Source organism: Gossypium hirsutum, chromosome A12, assembly GCF_007990345.1.
Source record: "Gossypium hirsutum isolate 1008001.06 chromosome A12, Gossypium_hirsutum_v2.1, whole genome shotgun sequence".
Taxonomy (NCBI): domain Eukaryota; kingdom Viridiplantae; phylum Streptophyta; class Magnoliopsida; order Malvales; family Malvaceae; genus Gossypium; species Gossypium hirsutum.
The window spans coordinates 37,264,026-37,283,439 of NC_053435.1; the positions used below are offsets into that span (position 1 = coordinate 37,264,026).

At 32.7% G+C, this 19,414-nt stretch overlaps 1 non-coding gene across 1 annotated transcript; it reads right to left on the reverse strand.

Moving 5' to 3' along the window:
- Positions 1 to 18,993: 18,993 nt before the first annotated feature.
- On the reverse strand, positions 18,994 to 19,100 carry LOC121211578 (small nucleolar RNA R71). The gene has a single exon (XR_005906800.1). It is a non-coding gene; the product is annotated as a small nucleolar RNA R71 (small nucleolar RNA).
- Positions 19,101 to 19,414: the final 314 nt, after the last annotated feature.

Sequence of the window (19,414 nt, forward strand, 5' to 3'; positions counted from 1 at the left end):
ACCCCTTACCCGTATTCGACACCGGGATAGGGTCCGAGGCTTTACTAGACTTAAACATAAACATTCATACAAAACTGAGCCATAAAATTTTGCCCAAATTAAAACCATTTGTACACAAAATATAGTCCTTTATACGGGCCCATTCATATGAGTTTTTCGTACATACCTATACCAACTCGTATCACATTCTCATAATTCCTCATCATTGACTTGTCGAATAACTCATTGATTTACCTGTTGAACACTTAGAATACTATTGGATACACAGAAAGCTTGTACATAGTGCTTCATACGTAGCCACATGTGTGATATCCCGAATTAGGGCCTAATCAGAATAGTGGTTTCAGGACCACAAATCCGAGATATAAATAATTATTTCATGATTATTTTCAGGTCTATGATATGATTGCATGATTGTGTGAAAATTTCGTGAAGAAATTCTATGCATAAAGTGCTTAATTTGAAATTAGGGACTAAATTGAATAAGTTACAAAATTTGCATTCTAGAAGTTTCTAGTATGAAATTGCTTTGAAATATTAATTAGGAGGTCTTAAATAGAAATTTGACCACTTTCTAAGTTTATGGACAAAAATTGGACATGGATGGAATTTTTGAAAGTTTAATAAGGAAGGACATTTTGGTTATTTTGATATTAAATGAAATAAAATGGGAAAAATAACACAAAAATGATCATCTTCTCCATAAGTTACTGCCAAATTTTGCTCTCCACCATAGCTAGGCTTTCAACACTTTTAAGCCTTGGTTGTAAGTGATTTTTATGCCCCTTTTTAATGTTCTTTACATTTTTAAAATCCTCGTAGCTCGGTTTACCTGTTTCTACCAATATTTTGAGCTAGGGTTTATATTTAAAAATTTACCCATGAATGATATGCATGAATTTTGATGTTTTATGGTAGAATATGAATCTTGAGATTATGTTAAACAACTTTTTCTAAGTAATTTTACGTAGAAACGACTAAAATGACATAATCGGTAAAAATACCTCATATTCATAAGTACATGTTAGAGTGAGAATTGGATGTTGCTGTAGAAGGGAAAAATGATAAGCATATCATAAAACATAAGAAAATAGGATGAAGTTTAATTTATGAGATTTGGGGCAAAAGTGTAAATATGTGAAAGTTTAGAGGCAAAATTGTAATTTTTCCAAAATATGATTTTGGGTTGATTTGAATAATATGGGTCCTAATTAGGCTATATTTGAAATGATAGAGCAAGGAAAATCAAAATTCGGGCTAAAATCAGCAAAATACCAAGTTGTGGACAAAATGGTAAAAATGACTATTTTCGCATACGAGGTAAGTTCATATGTAAATATTGAAATATAACAGTTATTTTAAATCATTTAATGCTATTTATACGATATTATGATTGTTATCATGCAATTCTATGCTTTGTGGTCATTGTTGGACAACATGCAAAAATTTTATGAATTAGGTGAAAAATGTGAAAGACTACCAAAGTATCGTCATTGGTATTCCAAGGAGAATGGTAAAGGAGTACGAACGAGGAAAGTCCCGTTGAACCTTAGGAATAGATTCAGATATTTAGGCATCCGAACTCGTTGAGTTGAGTCCGAGTTCACTTATGGATGCGAACGTCCGAACTCGTTGAGTTGAGTCCGAGTTCGTGAGATGTAACTAGGCATCCGAGCTCGTTGAGTTGAGTCTGAGTTCACTTATGGATGTGAACACTTGAGGTTGTTGAGTTGAATCTGAGTTCACTTATGGGCGGGTTACATGGTAGCTTGGCTACATATGTGGCACTTATGTGCAAACTTTCCATGTATCCAAGTTATATTCTGATGTGTTCAATGGGTAAAATTCTAGTGAAATGGAAGAATACTTAAGATGCAAGTGACGTATTGGTAAGTGTTATGGAATGGGCACTTTGGACAGGTATGTACTTAACCCTCAGGTTGAGACTTGATACGACAACAATAATGTAGTTAGACGATGAATGATGAATAGAAATGTGATATATGTTTTGCTGATATTATGCTAATGTTGGTTGGTATAATTGCTTTGTTAAGTTATTTTTTATTTACATGTGAACTTACTAAGGATTTATGCTTACTCATTCCCTTCCATTCCTTGTAGTTTTGTCAAGCCGGTTTGGAGATCAGGATGGTCGGAGGCATGCTCACACTATCAACGGACCATCTCGGTATGGTGGCTTGCATATTTTGGGAATCTGGCATGTATAGCATTATAATCCTTTTGTGTATATAATCTTATGATATAGCTCATGGATGGCATGGAAATGTTTGAGAATGATTAGCTATTGGAGTGGCTAATCAAGATTATATTTGATAACACGTATGCTTTATGTGCTAACTAATCTATGAAATCCATAAAATGGTGAAATTGGCTATAAAACAGAATCACACAGCAGCAGTGACGTGAGTTTGAAAAATCACTAAAAATAGTAGAGATAGAATTAGATGATGAATAAAATATGAAATTGAAGCTTAATGAATCTATTTTCACGTGGAAGAAAAAAAAATAGGTAAAAGAGTTGTATTTTATGAGATATTTACTTTTTGGTGAAACAAGGTCAGAGCAATTTTTGGATTCCCTATTCTGACTTTAGAAATTCACCATAATTTGTGTAAAAATAATTAGGACTCACAATTTATATGTATGGATTCCTTATTGAGTCTATTTTTAAGTGAAACAAACGATATAGTCATTGGATTTCTGTATAGAAAGAAATTTGGAAATAGGGGAGACTTTAACTAATAAACTATACTAATTGGCCCGACCAAAAATTTTAGAAAAAAATTAGTAGATAGATATATGAGTCTAGTTTCATGAAAAATTTACGGATCTTAATTTCGAGTTTCGGAACTCAAGATATGAATTTTTAAGGGACTGTGACACAGTTAGCCAGCTTTTCTGGAAATTTTAAAAATAAATTGTTTGAGTTGTTTAATTAATGAATTAAGTTCGTTAACACCTCGTGCTCGACTCCAACGATGGTATCGGGTACGGAGGCGTTACATTTGGTAGTATCAGAGCCAGGTTTAGTCGGTTCTCGGACTAACCTAGCATGTGTAAGAGTCTAGCTATACATGACACGGATCCGTGATAGTGTGATGCCTCCCGACGCGTATGAGCACCGTCTTGTTTAGACAGAGGTACTCTCCAACCGAGCTGCACTAGCCATGTTCAATGTGATGCGAAGGTGTTTGAATAAAATTACGATTATGATGAGTCTCAATTCAAAAAAGTATGAATAAAAGTTTATGATATATATATGTGTGATTACACGTGAGACGAAAGCTCATGTTGTGATAAATATCCATACTTGCTTAATGCTCATATGATGTAGTGCACTTGGCTTACTTGATAAGATGAAAGGGATAACGAGAAATTCGTAGAGGTATGAGTAAAGGTTCCTAATATCATAATATGAATGAAAATGTCATTGCCTTGATTGAACGTTGAATGTTGATGAATGTCACTGATATTTTTTATGAGATAAATGATTATAATGAAATGAATTTATCTATGTTAAATTGTTTGGACTGAATTATATGATTGTAATGATATGTATATGATAATGCACGAAATGAAAGTTCCGATTTTGATGCAAATATCTATGTTTGTTTAGCCCTTATATGATGTCATGAGTATGATTTGTTTGAGTAAATGAATAGATAAGTCAAGCTATCCAGAAAACATAGGATGCATGCATAAGTATACTTGTCTAAATGGGATAACTAGAAAATTTGTGTAAACCAACATGAATGATGCATTGCCTGAATGAATGATATGATTTTGATGACGTTGTTATGATGATGGAAATTGTGTCATATGTATATATATAAGAAAGTCGAGTCAGAGGCCCTACAACCCCTCCCCCTTACTGAAGTGGAGTTTATAATGGAATTTCATGAGATTTGAACTGAATAAGTTTCCGGTTGAGAAACTAAAGAATCCAGTGATAGAATAATCATAAACATGATTAGAGACTAAGAATGAGTTGGTAAATAAAGTTAGAGATAGAAAAGTATAAGGTTGATATAAAGATTATTGGAGCTATGCACTGTCTCAGTTAAAGAATGAATTTACTTTGGTAAATTGAATTACTCAAATACAAGGTCGAGAAAAGTGTAAATCAAAATTTATTCAGAACTGGTCTTCTTTAGTGAAAGGTCTAACATGAAATTTGTGATGGCAGAACTAGTTGTGGGAAATGATATTTGAAATGTGTAATATCTGAGTGTGACAGTTACAGCTGGACAGATTTAACAGTTTCTTCTGAGATGTTCTATGTATTTATCCGTTCTCAGAAAAAAATTTCTATGGCTGTTGATCTTTTTAAGAAATTCTTGTTATATGGGAATGTTTTCTAATCCTGGTGTTAGATGGATGCATTGGTAGTCCGACTGGTTTATAATTTGTATTACTGTATTTCCTCGAGCATTTTATTACATTTCGTTTGATAAGAATTGATGAGAGGATATGTATGATATTATGATACTGTTTCTTCTACTTATTGCTCAATTTGATATATATGTATGGGAGGATACATTGTTCTTGTTATATTTGATTCCAGTGGGATTAAATGATGTTTTCTTCTGGACTTCTTTTCTCTGAGGAATTTTCGAGATCTTCTATATTTTCCTATGAGTTAGGTTTTTGATTTTCCAGCATAGTATCGTATCTTGGATTTCTTTATTCTGGGTTTCTCAATCTTGGATTTCTTTATTCGGTTTTCTTGTTATCTTTATTCCATAATTTGTCAATTATGACTTATGTTCGAAGTGCGCTCTTCAGCTCGTGATAATCATGACAAGCATGACTATACTTTTGATTTGATCTTGGTAATGTGGTGATTTTAATATTGGAATTTCTCAAATTTCTGTGTAAGGATTTGACAACAGTAAAGGCATAAGTGATAAAAGTGCGAGTTTCAATCGATATGGTGGATTACTTCTCTCAAGTAAGTCAATTATAATTAATGACTTCAATTGAGTTATTTTGGTTACTTGAGCTAATGCAATTAAGATGGTTTTGATTAGCGTAAGAAATGAATAGTAAAGGGCTGCATGATGAATTATTTAGTAACTAGAAGAAAGGATTACTTGAAATGTCATTCAACGGTGTTTATATCGACTCGGGTGTTTAATCTATGTGAATTATTTATTTGAAAGATTTCATATGACAATTATGTCAGGATCATTTTTTTAAGTGTGATAATAGAATTTCATATCTTTACGAGTAAAAGGCAAATAGTCTGAACGAGAAGTGTATATCTCTTAGAAAATTTTGATATGAGTTGAAGCTATTAAGAATGATAAAGTTTTCATCTTACGAAAGCTGAAAAGTTTATTACATGTTATCAAGGTTTGGACAGATGAGAATATTGCTAACCAAAGCGTCTGAACTAGACTAGTCTGCATTGAGTAAAGATTTCCTAATTTTCAGTAATGCATTGTTTTATGAATGGTGACGTGTTTCATGAAAATAAGGTAATGTGATAGTTTGGAGCATTTGATGTCACAGAAAATTTGAGTTGTTGATGGGGTTAAAGCTGAGTATCAGGATCTACCAGAATTATCTTTGCCAGTATTGATATTAGGATGAGAATGAGAAGGATTATTTTCAAGGCTATATCAGAATTATTTCCATAGCGGAAAGAGGAAAATGTGATAGTGAGTAGTAAACTAAAAGAGTACAGTGAGGATCAACTTCTGATGTTGAATTTCAGATTGGATCTGATTCATGGTATTATTATTCCGAGGCTTATACAAAAAGAATTGTATGAAGCTTACAGTGAAAATTTGCCTATTCATTCAGAGAGTAATGACATGTACTGTAAATTGATTCAGATGTTATTGGATTGTGATTTATCGATGATGAAAATTTGTATGATTATTTTGGAAGAGTGCAGGTCCCTTTGATTGTTGGATTTCTTGGAATTCTAGTCTCCATTAACCAAATTGAGATCTGGGTTTTATGTCAAGATGACAAGGGAAACTGAGAAGGGTTGAAAATTTAAGAACAATTTAGAGATGAGTCCGTAAGCTTTTAAAATATATGAGAAATTAAAGAGATATATTGGAGGCACCGCCTGAGTGAAAGTTCTTCGACACTGAATATGAAATTGAAGAATCTAAATGAAGACCACTTTTCCAGTAAGATTTTTGGGGACGAAAATCCCTAAAGCGGGGGAGAGTTGTGATATCCCAAATTAGGGCCTAATCGAAATAGTGGTTTCAGGACCACAAATCCAAGATAGAAATAATTATTTCATGATTATTTTCAGGTCTATGATATGATTGCATGATTGTGTGAAAATTTCGTGAAGAAATTCTATGCATAAAGTGCTTAATTTGAAGTTAGGGACTAAATTGAATAAGTTACAAAATTTGCATTCTAGAAGTTTCTAGTATGAAATTGCTTTGAAATATTAATTACGAGGTCTTAAATAGAAATTTGACCAATTTGTAAGTTTATGGACAAAAATTGGACATGGATGGAATTTTTGAAAGTTTAATAAGGAAGGGCATTTTGGTCATTTTGATATTAAATGAAATAAAATGGGAAAAATAACACAAAAATGATCATCTTCTCCATAAGTTGCTGCCAAATTTTTCTCTCCACCATATCTAGGGTTTCAACACTTTTAAGCCTTGGTTGTAAGTGATTGCTATGCCCGTTTTTAATGTTCTTTACATTTTTAAAATCCTCGTAGCTCGGTTTACCTGTTTCTACCAATATTTTGAGCTAGGGTTTATATTTAAAAATTTACCCATGAATGATATGCCTGAATTTTGATGTTTTATGATAGAATATGAATCTTGAGATTATGTTAAACAACTTTTTCTAAGTAATTTTACGTAGAAACGACTAAAATGACATAATCGGTAAAAATACCTCATATTCATAAGTACATGTTAGAGTGAGAATTGGATGTTGCTGTAGAAGGGAAAAATGATAAGCATATCATAAAACATAAGAAAATAGGATGAAGTTTAATTTATGAGATTTGGGGCAAAAGTGTAAATATGTGAAAGTTTAGAGGCAAAATTGTAATTTTTCCAAAATATGATTTTGGGTTGATTTGAATAATATGGGTCCTAATTAGGCTATATTTGAAATGATAGAGCAAGGAAAATCAAAATTCGGGCTAAAATCAGCAAAATATCAAGTTGTGGACAAAATGGTAAAAATGACTATTTTCGCATACGAGGTAAGTTCATATGTAAATATTGAAATATAACAGTTATTTTAAATCATTTAATGCTATTTATACGATATTATGATTGTTATCATGCAATTCTATGCTTTGTGGTCATTGTTGGACAACATGCAAAAATTTTATGAATTATGTGAAAAATGTGAAAGACTACCAAAGTATCGTCATTGGTATTCCAAGGAGAATGGTAAAGGAGTACGAACGAGGAAAGTCTCGTTGAACCTTAGGAATAGATTCGGATATTTGGGCATCCTAACTCGTTGAGTTGAGTCCGAGTTCACTTATGGAATCGAACGTCCGAACTCGTTGAGTTGAGTCCGAGTTTGTGAGATGTAACTAGGCATCCGAGCTCGTTGAGTTGAGTCTGAGTTCACTTATGGATGGGAACACCCGATCTCATTGAGTTGAGTCTGAGTTCGCTTATGGGTGGGTTACATGGTAGCTTGGCTACAATGTGTCACTTATGTGCAAACTTTCCATGTATCCGAGTTATATTCCGATGTGTTCAACGAGTAAAATTCTAATGAACTGGAAGAATACTCAAGATGCAAGTGACGTATTGGTAAGAGTTATGGAATGGGCACTTTGGACAGGTATGTACTTAACCCTCGGGTTGAGACTTGATACGACAACAATAATGTAGTAAGACGATGAATGATGAATAGAAATGTGATATATGTTTTGGTGATATTATGCTAATGTTGGTTGGTATAATTGCTTTATTAAGTTATTTGTTATTCGGATGTGAACTTACTAAGCATTTATGCTTACTCCTTCCCTTCCATTCCTTGTAGTATTGTCAAGCTGGTTTGGAGATCAGGACGGTCAGAGGCACACTCACACTATCAACGGACCATCTCGGTATGGTGGCTTGCATATTTAGGGAATCTGGCATGTATAGCATTATAATCCTTTTGTGTATATAATCTTATGATATAGCTCATGGATGGCATGGAAATGTTTGAGAATTATTAGCTATTGGAGTGGCTAATCGAGATTATATTTGATAACACGTATGCTTTATGTGCTAACTAATCTATGAAATCCATAAAATGGTGAAATTGGCTATAAAACAGAATCACACAGCAGCAGAGATGTGAGTTTGAAAAATAACTAAAAATAATAGAGATAGAATTAGATGATTAATAAAATATTGAATTTAAGCTTAATTAATATATTTTCATGTGGAAGAAAAAAATAGGTAAAAGAGTTGTATTTTATGAGATATAAATGTTTTGGTGAAACAGGGTCAGAGCAATTTTTAGATTCCCTGTTCTGACTTTAGAAATTCACCATAATTTTTGTAATAATAATTAGGACTAAAAAATTATACGTATGGATTCCTTATTAAGTCTATTTTTAAGTGAAACAAACGGTATAGTAATTTAATTTCTGTACAGAAAGAAATTTGATTCGTAGTGCACAGGGGTCAGAGTAGCTGAACCATGAAATAGGGGAGAATTTAACTAATAAACTGTACTAATTGGCCCAACTAAAAATTTTAGAAAAAAATTAGTAGATAGATATATGAGTCTAGTTTCATGAAAAATTTACAGATCTTAATTTTGAGTTTCGAAACTCAAGATATGAATTTTTAAGCGACTGTGACGTAGTTAGCCAGCTTGTCTAGAAATTTTAAAAATAAATTGTTTGAGCTGTTTAATTAATGAATTAAGTCCGTTAACACCTCGTGCTCGACTCCAGCGATGGTCTCGGGTACGGGGGCGTTACAACATGCTACCAAATATCACATATCACACATTGCTTGCTCTCAAGCTAATCACGGGCCTACTCACACAAGTTGATAGTCAGGAGGTAACTACACGGGCTGCTCACACAAGCTGACAAGTACCCGCAACACATGTCGGGCTACCCAGCCACCGGTAGAACGTACAAGACCAGCACACGGATCACATTACATACATCACATAATCTCATGAGCTCATAATCACATAGTTCCTAGTGACATGTCACACGTATCCTAATCTATTCCTAAGATTCAAACGGGATTTTCTCGATGTCACATCTTCGTCGAACTTGTTCACAATGTCATTCTCATTGACCATAATATTGTTCATACACTCATTATAACAATTAAACGTAGAAATTCATACATTAATAAAGTATTAAAACATGACAAAACATTGCATTATTTACACATGAACTTACCTCGGTACCAAAATATGGCTAATTATTCGATTTAGTCCACGACCTAGTTCTTTCCTCGGTTTAGGTTTGGACTCCATTTTTCTTGATCTATAATAGAAAATTTCACTTATTTAGTTATCAAATTGTTCAAAATAGCCCATAAATCATACTTTGGAAAAATTACAGTTCTGCCCCTAAACGTTCACATAATTACAAATTAGCCCCTAGGCTCGTAAAATGAAATGTGTTTATTTTCTTTGTTACTCAAGCCTAGCCGAACTTATGTCATACTTATAACAGCCCACATTTTCTTTCAAATCAAATTTTTACCACCTATTTTACAACTTTTACAAAAAGGTCATTTTTAGGTGTTTTCATGAAAAACCACTTAGTAAAAGATGTTTATCATACATGAAACTTTCATATTCCTCCGTTAAACATCAAAATACATGCATCTCACACATGGTTAAGTTTTTGAACATGAACCCTAGCTCAAAATAATGGTAGAAATAGCTAGATCGGTTGATAACAACTTAAAAAATACAAAAAACATTAAAAACGGGGCTTGGATGCACTTACTATCAAGCTTGGAAGTTGAAAAGAAACCCTAGTTATGGCTCCTTGATAATTTCGGCTAAGGTAGGAGAAGATGGACAAGATTTTGGCTTCATTTTTCCCTTTTTATTCTTTTATTAACCAAATGACAAAAAATGCCCTTAAGGCCTTTCTTTCAAAATTTTCCTATTCATGCCCATTTTTTCCATAAAAATAGAAATTAAGAAAATTCTATTTAAGGACCTCTAATTAATAATCCATGGAAATCATCCTTAAAGCTTCTAGAACTCACATTTTGCAACTTTTGCAATTTAGTCTTAAAAGTTGAATTGGACACTTATTCATAAAATTTCTTCATGAAACTTTCATACAATCATGCAAACATGTCATGGACCTCAAAACAATCATAAAAAAAATATTTCTACTTCAGATTTGTGGTCTCAAAACCACTGTTCTGACTAGACCCAAAATTGGGATGTTACATGTTAGTTCGTCTTGCGAGTTAGATCAAAGTGAAATCGTTAATAAGGATTGTGGAAAATTAGATCTTCGATAAAAGGTGTCGGATCACTACTATTTCCTTGTATGTGATATAGTTATTTTATTATATTAATAACTTAATTATAATAAACCTGAGCACACTAAATATTTACGAAGAGTTGAAAAACTTATCAAGATGTACACCAAGTAAGTGACTCTAACCGAGTGATTTGATGAAACACATGAAAATTGATGTGATTATGATTGTGACTATGATGTATGTATAGATCTCATCCTCATGATCTATGATGTATAGCTTATGTGATATACGTGATGATTTAAACATGTGAGATTTATATAGTATATGTTAAAAATATAGAGATCCATGATCTAATGTGAAAAGCATGTTTAACATATTAAAGGTGATTATCATGTGATATGTGATAATGAGAGCATGTTTACACGCATAAGTGTAAAAGTGATCCATATGTGTTAAAAAGTGAATTTTCAATATCACATGCATGGGGTGGGTAATTGTGAAAGGTTGAAGCTGTGGCAGTATATTTGCAAATCAGTGGTAGCTTGTCCACAAAATTTATCAGTGGCAATATATCTGCATATCAATGGTGGCTTGTCTACAAAAGTGTTATCACTGGCAATTTATCTGCAAATCAGTGGTAGCTTGTCCACAAATGGTGTTTAGGATGGACAACTTCTGGGGAACTCGATATTGGCGTGTAGCGGAGAAGGGTAGGTCCGTTTTCACAAAATATGTATTGTTTTACAAAATATGCATTGACATAATCATGCATAGTATAAGTGTGAAAGATTGAGTTATATGAAATTGGTATGATTATTGTGATTGTATAATGTATATGTTTATATGTATATGATTGTGTTTATTTAATCTCACATTGGGCTCTTTAAAGCTCACCTACTTTACTTATATGTTTCAAATAATCCCCGTGGTTAGGACTCGAATTCAGTCATCAGAGATGCTCTCGAAAAATGGTTTTTAAATAAATATGGACTTTTATTTATGATTTGGATTTTTATGGACTTTATTTCTATTTGATACTTTTTATGTTAAATTATGGTACTGTGGCATGGGACTTTAGGGTTTTTATTCTGATTTGAGAGTAAGGGGATCTTGTTGTTATCCACATAACATCATACACGTCGAGACTATAATAATCATATGATATGCTACTTTGATTGAGCTCATATGGTGATTTTAGTTTTAATCCTTGTAGTGGATTCATTCTTTGAGCTTGATCTTGCAAACATTGGTGGTGATCATCGAGTTACGTAAATAATTCATTTGTGTTCTTTTTATTAATTTTTCTTTGTGAAGTTACAACATGCCATACAACACTTGCTAATAACCAAACTTTTTAATGAGTATCAGAATGAGTCATCAAAATTTTATTTTTAGTGTGATCCTAATTGCCTGGCTATTAGCTAAAGACTATCTAAAGGAAGGATGATTCTTCTCTCAACACAATTGCTTGGTGGATTTAACTATGCTTATTGTAAAGCTCACATGAGAGCCTTCATCAAAGCTATCGATGTAAGGGTATGGCATGTTATCATAACAAGTTAGACTCCATCTGTTGAAAGCAGTGTTGATGGAAGGTATGGCAATTTTACTTTCTCTTGGAAGATCTAGAAAGAAAAGAAAATTACTGCTCACTCAAAATTTCAGCAATGGATTTCACAAATACTTTAAGAAGAACATGCACAATGATGGATGATGATCAACAATTAAGAACAAAGACAAAGGAGCAACATCAAAAAGTGTGCTAACACTCTAGAAATCCTTTGATAACACTTAGGTAGTGTTTGAGTAATCATTGTAATTAGTGGATCTCACTCAATTGGGTACAATTGGAGTATCACATTTATACTTTCCAATTCTTAGAGGTAGAGGTGAGAATTGGAGTAATTATGTAAGTAATTATATTTAAATTCAATTTAAAAAAAATATTTTTATACAAGTTATAAAAATTATATTATAAGAATAAACTTGTATGAATAGGATGGTTATGGCCAAAATTTTTTATATTATAAATCCTAAAAAGTTATATTATAAAAGTAATTTATGTATTTTATAAATTTATAACAAAAACTTATATTATTTAAACCCTAAAAAATTTCTAAAGTTACCAAAAATTTTATTATAAAAATTAATTTACATATTATAAAAGTGTTACGATATATTTATTTATAAAAAGTTATAACCAAGTATGGACATCACATATTTATGTGTCCATGCTATATTATAAAAATAATACACTTATTTATGGAAAGCAAATATTGTTCTTTGTGTCATAACTTAAAAAAATAACTTTCTAAAGTTATGAAAAAAATTATATTATTTATAAAAAATGTTACGAAAGATTTGGATAATTTATAAAACTTTTTTTATATAAATGTTATATATTATAAATTTTATATTAATTTTTACTTCATTTACGTACTATAAAAAGAGATATAACTTAACATAAGGTTTTTTAAAAAAAATTAAGTTTATATAAAATTTTATAATTAAAGCTACAAATTATTTGGACTATAAACCCAAATTTATAAAGTTAATGTTAATTTTACAAATAAAAAAGGTTTTGTTGCACCGTATTGTGGTATATGATATCATTTGAGAGAATAAAAAAATGAAAAGATATGAAAATAGGTGATGCAAATTAAAAATAATAACTAATCAATAGTGAAACCCTATTATTACAATTTCATCCATTGTGTTGGCTAATTGATCCTTCTCGACTTAATTTATCCTAATAGAGCTAATTATTAATGTAACACCCCTTACCTATATCCGAAGCTGGAACAGGGTTCGAGGCATTACCGAACTTACATCATAACATTTAAACACTTTCAAGTCATAAATCTTGCATACAATTTAAAACTTTTATCAATCACAATCATATTGTCCCTTACTAGGCTCATCGCAGCCTTAAAACATGCTCGGAAAAGGTTCGGGATTAAATTGATGACATTTTAAAACTTTTGGAAACTTGGAAAATTTTCATCTCTGCAAGGCTCACAAGCCCGTGTGCCTTGGCCGTGTCACTCACACGGCCAAGAGACACGCTCGTGCTCTGGCCGTGTGGACATTCGAATTAGGAACACATGGTCGTGTCCCAACCCGTGCTCAACCCCGTGAAGCTCACTGACTTACCTCACACGGCCAGACCACATGCCCGTGTATCTAGTCCGTATGTCATCCACACGCCCGTGTCCAAGCCGTGGGGAAACAGGACATACATATTGACTTGGATCACACGGTCGTGTACCAAGGCCATGTGTCACACACGGTCGAGCCACACGCCCGTGTGCTCGGCCGTGTGAAGTGAAAATAGGCTTGGTTAAAGCCACATTTCTCACCCTCCACAAGCATACTTAAACACCACACTTCATGCCATTTCAATACACACATAGGCAATTACAACATGCCAAATTCATATACAGATTAGGCCATTATATCACAATCCAAATCACTACTCAAAACTCAAACTTAAACATATCCAAAACAACATATCATTATCAATAATTTTTCCTATCTTCCTTATGCATTTTTCTCAATCTGTTATCACCTAAATCATGTTTCTTAAACATATCAATTCATCATTTATACTTCATACTAAGATATGCCACCACAAAAGCATTATATATACATCACATATATCATTTATCAAGCACATACTTTAAGCTAACTTAAATGGCCAAATACATATCAACATTTAGAAGCCAAATCACATAGTTAAAATCACCACTCAAATCATATCATCTTAACACTAGCCTATACATGCCATATATCCAAACCCAAAGTGTAAAAATACCGTAAGTTAATAACCGAATAGTGTGATGTGATCTCCGTTGACTTCCAACCTGAGCAAACATCTGAGGCACTACAAAACATAGAAAAATAACACAAAGTAAGCTTCACAGCTTAGTAAGTTCGTAATTCAAAGAAACAAAGCTTATAACTTCAATTTATAAGCATAATCCATTTAAGAGAATCCAACATGTCTTGGCCTTAGCCTAAACAACATTAGCTTTTAAATTATAAACATCACATGAACTAGAAAATTATCATAAAATATTATGACATAAGTTTACATTACTTATGTGTATTCACATATCAAGCATATGGCTAAATATCTATAAATCATCCAAAACTCGTTCTTTTCCATGCTTTCAATAGCAATTCAAATCTAAGAATTTGCCACTCTTTACCCTTTTCTCATAACAGTTGAGCCACAATTTAAATGAATAAAATGGGGCATATCGCAATTTATTTTGACCCAAAAGTCTAACATGAAATCATCAACCAAATTTATTATTCAATCACTATTCAAGTGATATAACATAATATATTACCAAACCATTAATCACGTTATTATTACATATTCATTTCCTCAATGATCATGAATTCACAATTTTCATGGATTCAATACTCAATTGAATTTTCGTACATACCTGTACCATCTCGTACAAATTTCCATACATACTTGTACCATATCGTACCAATCTCATATTCAATCACATCTTTCATTTACACATTGAACTATATGGAGTATTATTGGTTACTCGGGAATCTTGCACACTAAGTGCCAATACGTAGCCGAAGCTAACTCAATCACGCATACTAAGTGCCAATGCATAGCTGAAGCTATCTTGATCTCGCACACTAAGTGCCAATGCATAGCCGAAGCTATCCCGATCTTGCACACTAAGTGCCAATGCATAGTCGAAGCTATCTCAAATATTTTCGTACAATTATAATCATCAACCATTCAATATAAAGCATTAAATATCAATTATAATAATGCTTATTAACATACGAACTTACCTGGCTAAGTTGTAGAGATATCAAAGTTCAGGGGCATTTTGGTAATTTTTCTATTTTTCTTGATTTTCCACTCGATCTTGATCTAAATCAATAATTTCATTCAATACATTAATTTAGACAGTAAAACACTTCATTTCATACAATTTGGTCATTGTTTACATTTTTTGCAAAATTGCTCCTAAAGTTTTACTTTTATTCAATTTAGTCCCTGAGCCCACAACATGCAAATTAATCATGTTTAACACAAAACCAAGATAAACGAATGTTCATAGTATCCAACATTGCCCATTTATGCAACAATTTCACATTAAATCCTTGTACTTTTATCAATTTGACAAATTAGTCCCAAATTGTAAAATTCATTAAAATCACTTAACAAATTACTTTTAAATATAAATCAACATTCCAAATTCATCATCTAACATAAAAAACTACAATATTCATCAATGGTAACTTTCAAAATACTTAAAAATTTTGAAATCAGAGATACGGGCTAGCTAGAATACGAAGCAACGATCTCAAAAACATAAAAAATTATTAAAAACTGAACACAAAACATACCTAAATCAATTCATGCAAGTGCCGAAACTAAGGAAGCTGCAATGGCTTTCTTTTTCTCCTCAATATTCGGCCAAGAGATAAATTTGCATGGCCATTATTACATTTTAATATACCATTTACCTTTTTATCCCTTATAATAATACATAATTTCATATATGCCAAACCACCAATCTCCACTATCATAAAATAATGGTTTAATTAATAAATAGGGACTCTACTTTAGTATAATATAGCAAATAAACACTTAAACAATTAGAATGCAACTTTTGCATTGTACGTGATTTAGTCCTTTTTGCTTAATTAACAATCGAAATGATAAAATTTATCAACGAACTTTAATACTATCTTTAGGTCCACTCCGTAATTATTTATAAAAATATTTATGACTCGGTTTATAAAAATGAGGTCCCGATTCTTCATTTTCTAAACCCACTTGACCTTAGGGTCATACCACTTGAACTTAATAAATCTCTTATAAAACAAAAATCACAATATCAAAAGCCTTTTTAAAATCACAATTAACTCGTAAATATTAAATATAATATTTACAAACCTACTCACCAGATTTGGTGGCCCCGAAACCACTATTTCGACTAATCCTAAAAACAGGCTGTTACAATTAACCTGGACTTTTCCAAAAAATTAATGAACTAATTTAATCTAACTATTGAGTTATATTCCTATGTCAATAATTTAAACCCTTAGCGAAGGACATCCCATGTTTTTAAATATTTTTTGTTAGAATAAAAATTAGGAAGTGTGTAATCTAGTGGTTGAATAACTATGTTTTATATTGGTTAAAATCATTATTATTTAAATTATGTTTGATGAGGATACCTTAAGTGTCCATTAAGAGAGATAAAACCCACCGATATGGACTATGTCAAGTAAGTGATTCCAAACCGTATATATTGTGAAAAGCATATTATGTGATCTTAATGATTATTATTGATATGAAATGTCTGAAAATCTCATTCTCATGTTATGTGATCTTATGGCATATGTGATTTTCCCATGATTTATAAAATGTGAAATGTTGATATAAAGTGCATATATGTGATTTGAATGTTAAGCATGCTTATGTGATTTTAAGTTAAAAGGGATATGATAAACCGTAATTTATACATATTTTTACCCCATGTTTAACACATTTTATGGATGATTTCCCATTAGAATTGGTGAATTGGATGCTCCTAGTGCTTTAATTTCATGTTTTATACCTAGGAGAGCATAGGAAAGCGAAAGGAACGAGAAACGGGCCAAAAAAGGAGAAACTGGGCCAAAGTACGAAATCAACACGGCCTAAACCGCCTCACACCGGTAGACCACATGGCCGTGTCAATTTGGCAAGCTCGAACATGGCTTGAAGTAATCGTACACGGGCGTGTCACATGGACGTGTCCCTGCCGAGCCCAAATTGAATCCAATTCGGAAAAGGCTAATTTTGAGGGCTCTTAGGCATTCCAAAGCCTATAAATACCCTAAAGGAGGAAGAAAGGGACACACAGTATAAGAGGGCAAGGAATTACCCCAAGAAAGCCGATTGATCCATATCAGAAGCCAGATTCATCATCAAAACTGAAGATCTCTCCTCAATTTCCCTTCAGGAGTTTTGGGTTTTCTTTATGTTTTGTATTCTTTATTATTCTGAGATGTTTTGTTGTTTAGTTATGAACTAAAACCCCTAAATACCTAAGGGGAATGAAACTTAATACGAATCTTGTTTTTAATTTTTGAATCGTATGATAAATATTTAACTTGTTCTTAATTATGTGTTCTTAGTTCTTGTTTTGATATCCCAGGATACTGATTCAAGATAAGCTCTTGTTCAGAGAAGGAATAGACCCTGTTTAAGAGTACATTTGTCATAATTAAGCGGAGTTGATTGCGCCCCTAGACATAGGGTGACAAGATTTTGCCAGATTAGGGTGAAACCTAATAAGGGGATCCATAGATCGAGTTAATGCAACCCTAGTGTGTTAATTAGAGAAAAGTCTCGGTTATTCAATCTAGGGATTAGACGTTATTAGTCTTGAATAGGGATAATAACATAACTTAAGGGTCTCTACGGAACAAGTTAAATGAATAAATCGTCCGATTCGGAGCCAGAATAACAAGTACAGTCTAGGTGGATTTTTCCTTAGGTATTGCCTTCATTCAATCGATTTTCACAAAAGCAATTTCCCAATTCTATTCTCTGTGAGTTCTTAGTTTAGATAATTAGTTAGTTAAAAAAAACCTCCTTATTCTTAGGCTAGATAATAAAAAGACAGTCATTACTAGTACTTTTAGTTCCTTTGGGTTCGACAATCCGGTCTTGCTAAAACTATACTACTGTTCGATAGGTACACTTGCCTACATCGCGATAATAGTCAGTTTCAAGAATGAGTAATTATAAATATTTAAAACCTATCTCGAAATCACGCAATCAAGTTTTTGGCCCCGTTGCCGGGGACTAAGATATTAGGAACACTCAATTTTTATTACTTTAGCCGTTTATTTTTTTTGCAATTTAATTTATTATTATTGTTATTTATTAATTTACTTTTTATTTCTCTTGGCAGGTTTTTATAGTTTATGACTAGAAGAAACCCGTCAGGACTACTACTTTTTGACGAAGAAATCAATCGTACAGTACGCAAAAACCAAAGAGGAATAAGGCGAAGCTTAAGATACACAGAGAACGAGCAAGATGACGATACTCAAATCCCAACCGAAGAGATGGCTAAAAACCAAGACAATCAGCTACCTCTTGCAATTGCGGCTAATCAAAAATCCTACTCCATGCACTATGTGTGATTATGATAAACCTTCTTTAACAGGAACTGAATCTAGCGTAGTTAGACCTGCTGTAGCTGCAAATACTTTTGAACTGAAACCTAACACAATTCAAATGATACAACAGTTTGTTCAGTTTGACGGTTTGCAGGATGAAGATCCCAACGCTTACTTAGCAAACTTTCTGGAATTTTGCGATACATTCAAAATCAATGGTGTTTTTAATGATGCCATACGTCTTTGGTTGTTTCCCTTTTCATTGAGGAATAAAGCTAAACAGTGGTTGAACTCGTTACCACGAGGGTCAATTAATACTTGGGAACAAATAACCGAAAAATTTTTACTCAATTACTTTCCGCTGTCTAAAACGTCTAAATTACGTAATGATATCTCTTCATTTGTGCAGATGGACTTAGAAACAATGTACGATGCATGGGAGAGATACAAAGACTTACTGAGAAGGTGCCCTCACCATGGGTTACCGCTTTGGCTTCAGGTTCAAACATTCCATAATGGCTTGAATCCTTTGACTCGACAAATGGTTGACGTAGCTACTGGCGGAACCATCAACAATAAAACGCCTAAGGATGCCTATGAGTTTATAGATTAGATGTCAATGAATAACTATCAGTGGCAAGTCATGAGGACTAAGCCAACTAAAGCAGCAGGCATTTATAACGTCGATTCGGTTACTATGCTGTCAAACCAGGTAGAACTTCTAAATAAAAAGATTGATGGTTTTCTTAGTTCTTCACAGGTTTACCCAGTAATGTAGTGCGAAGCAAGTGGAGGTG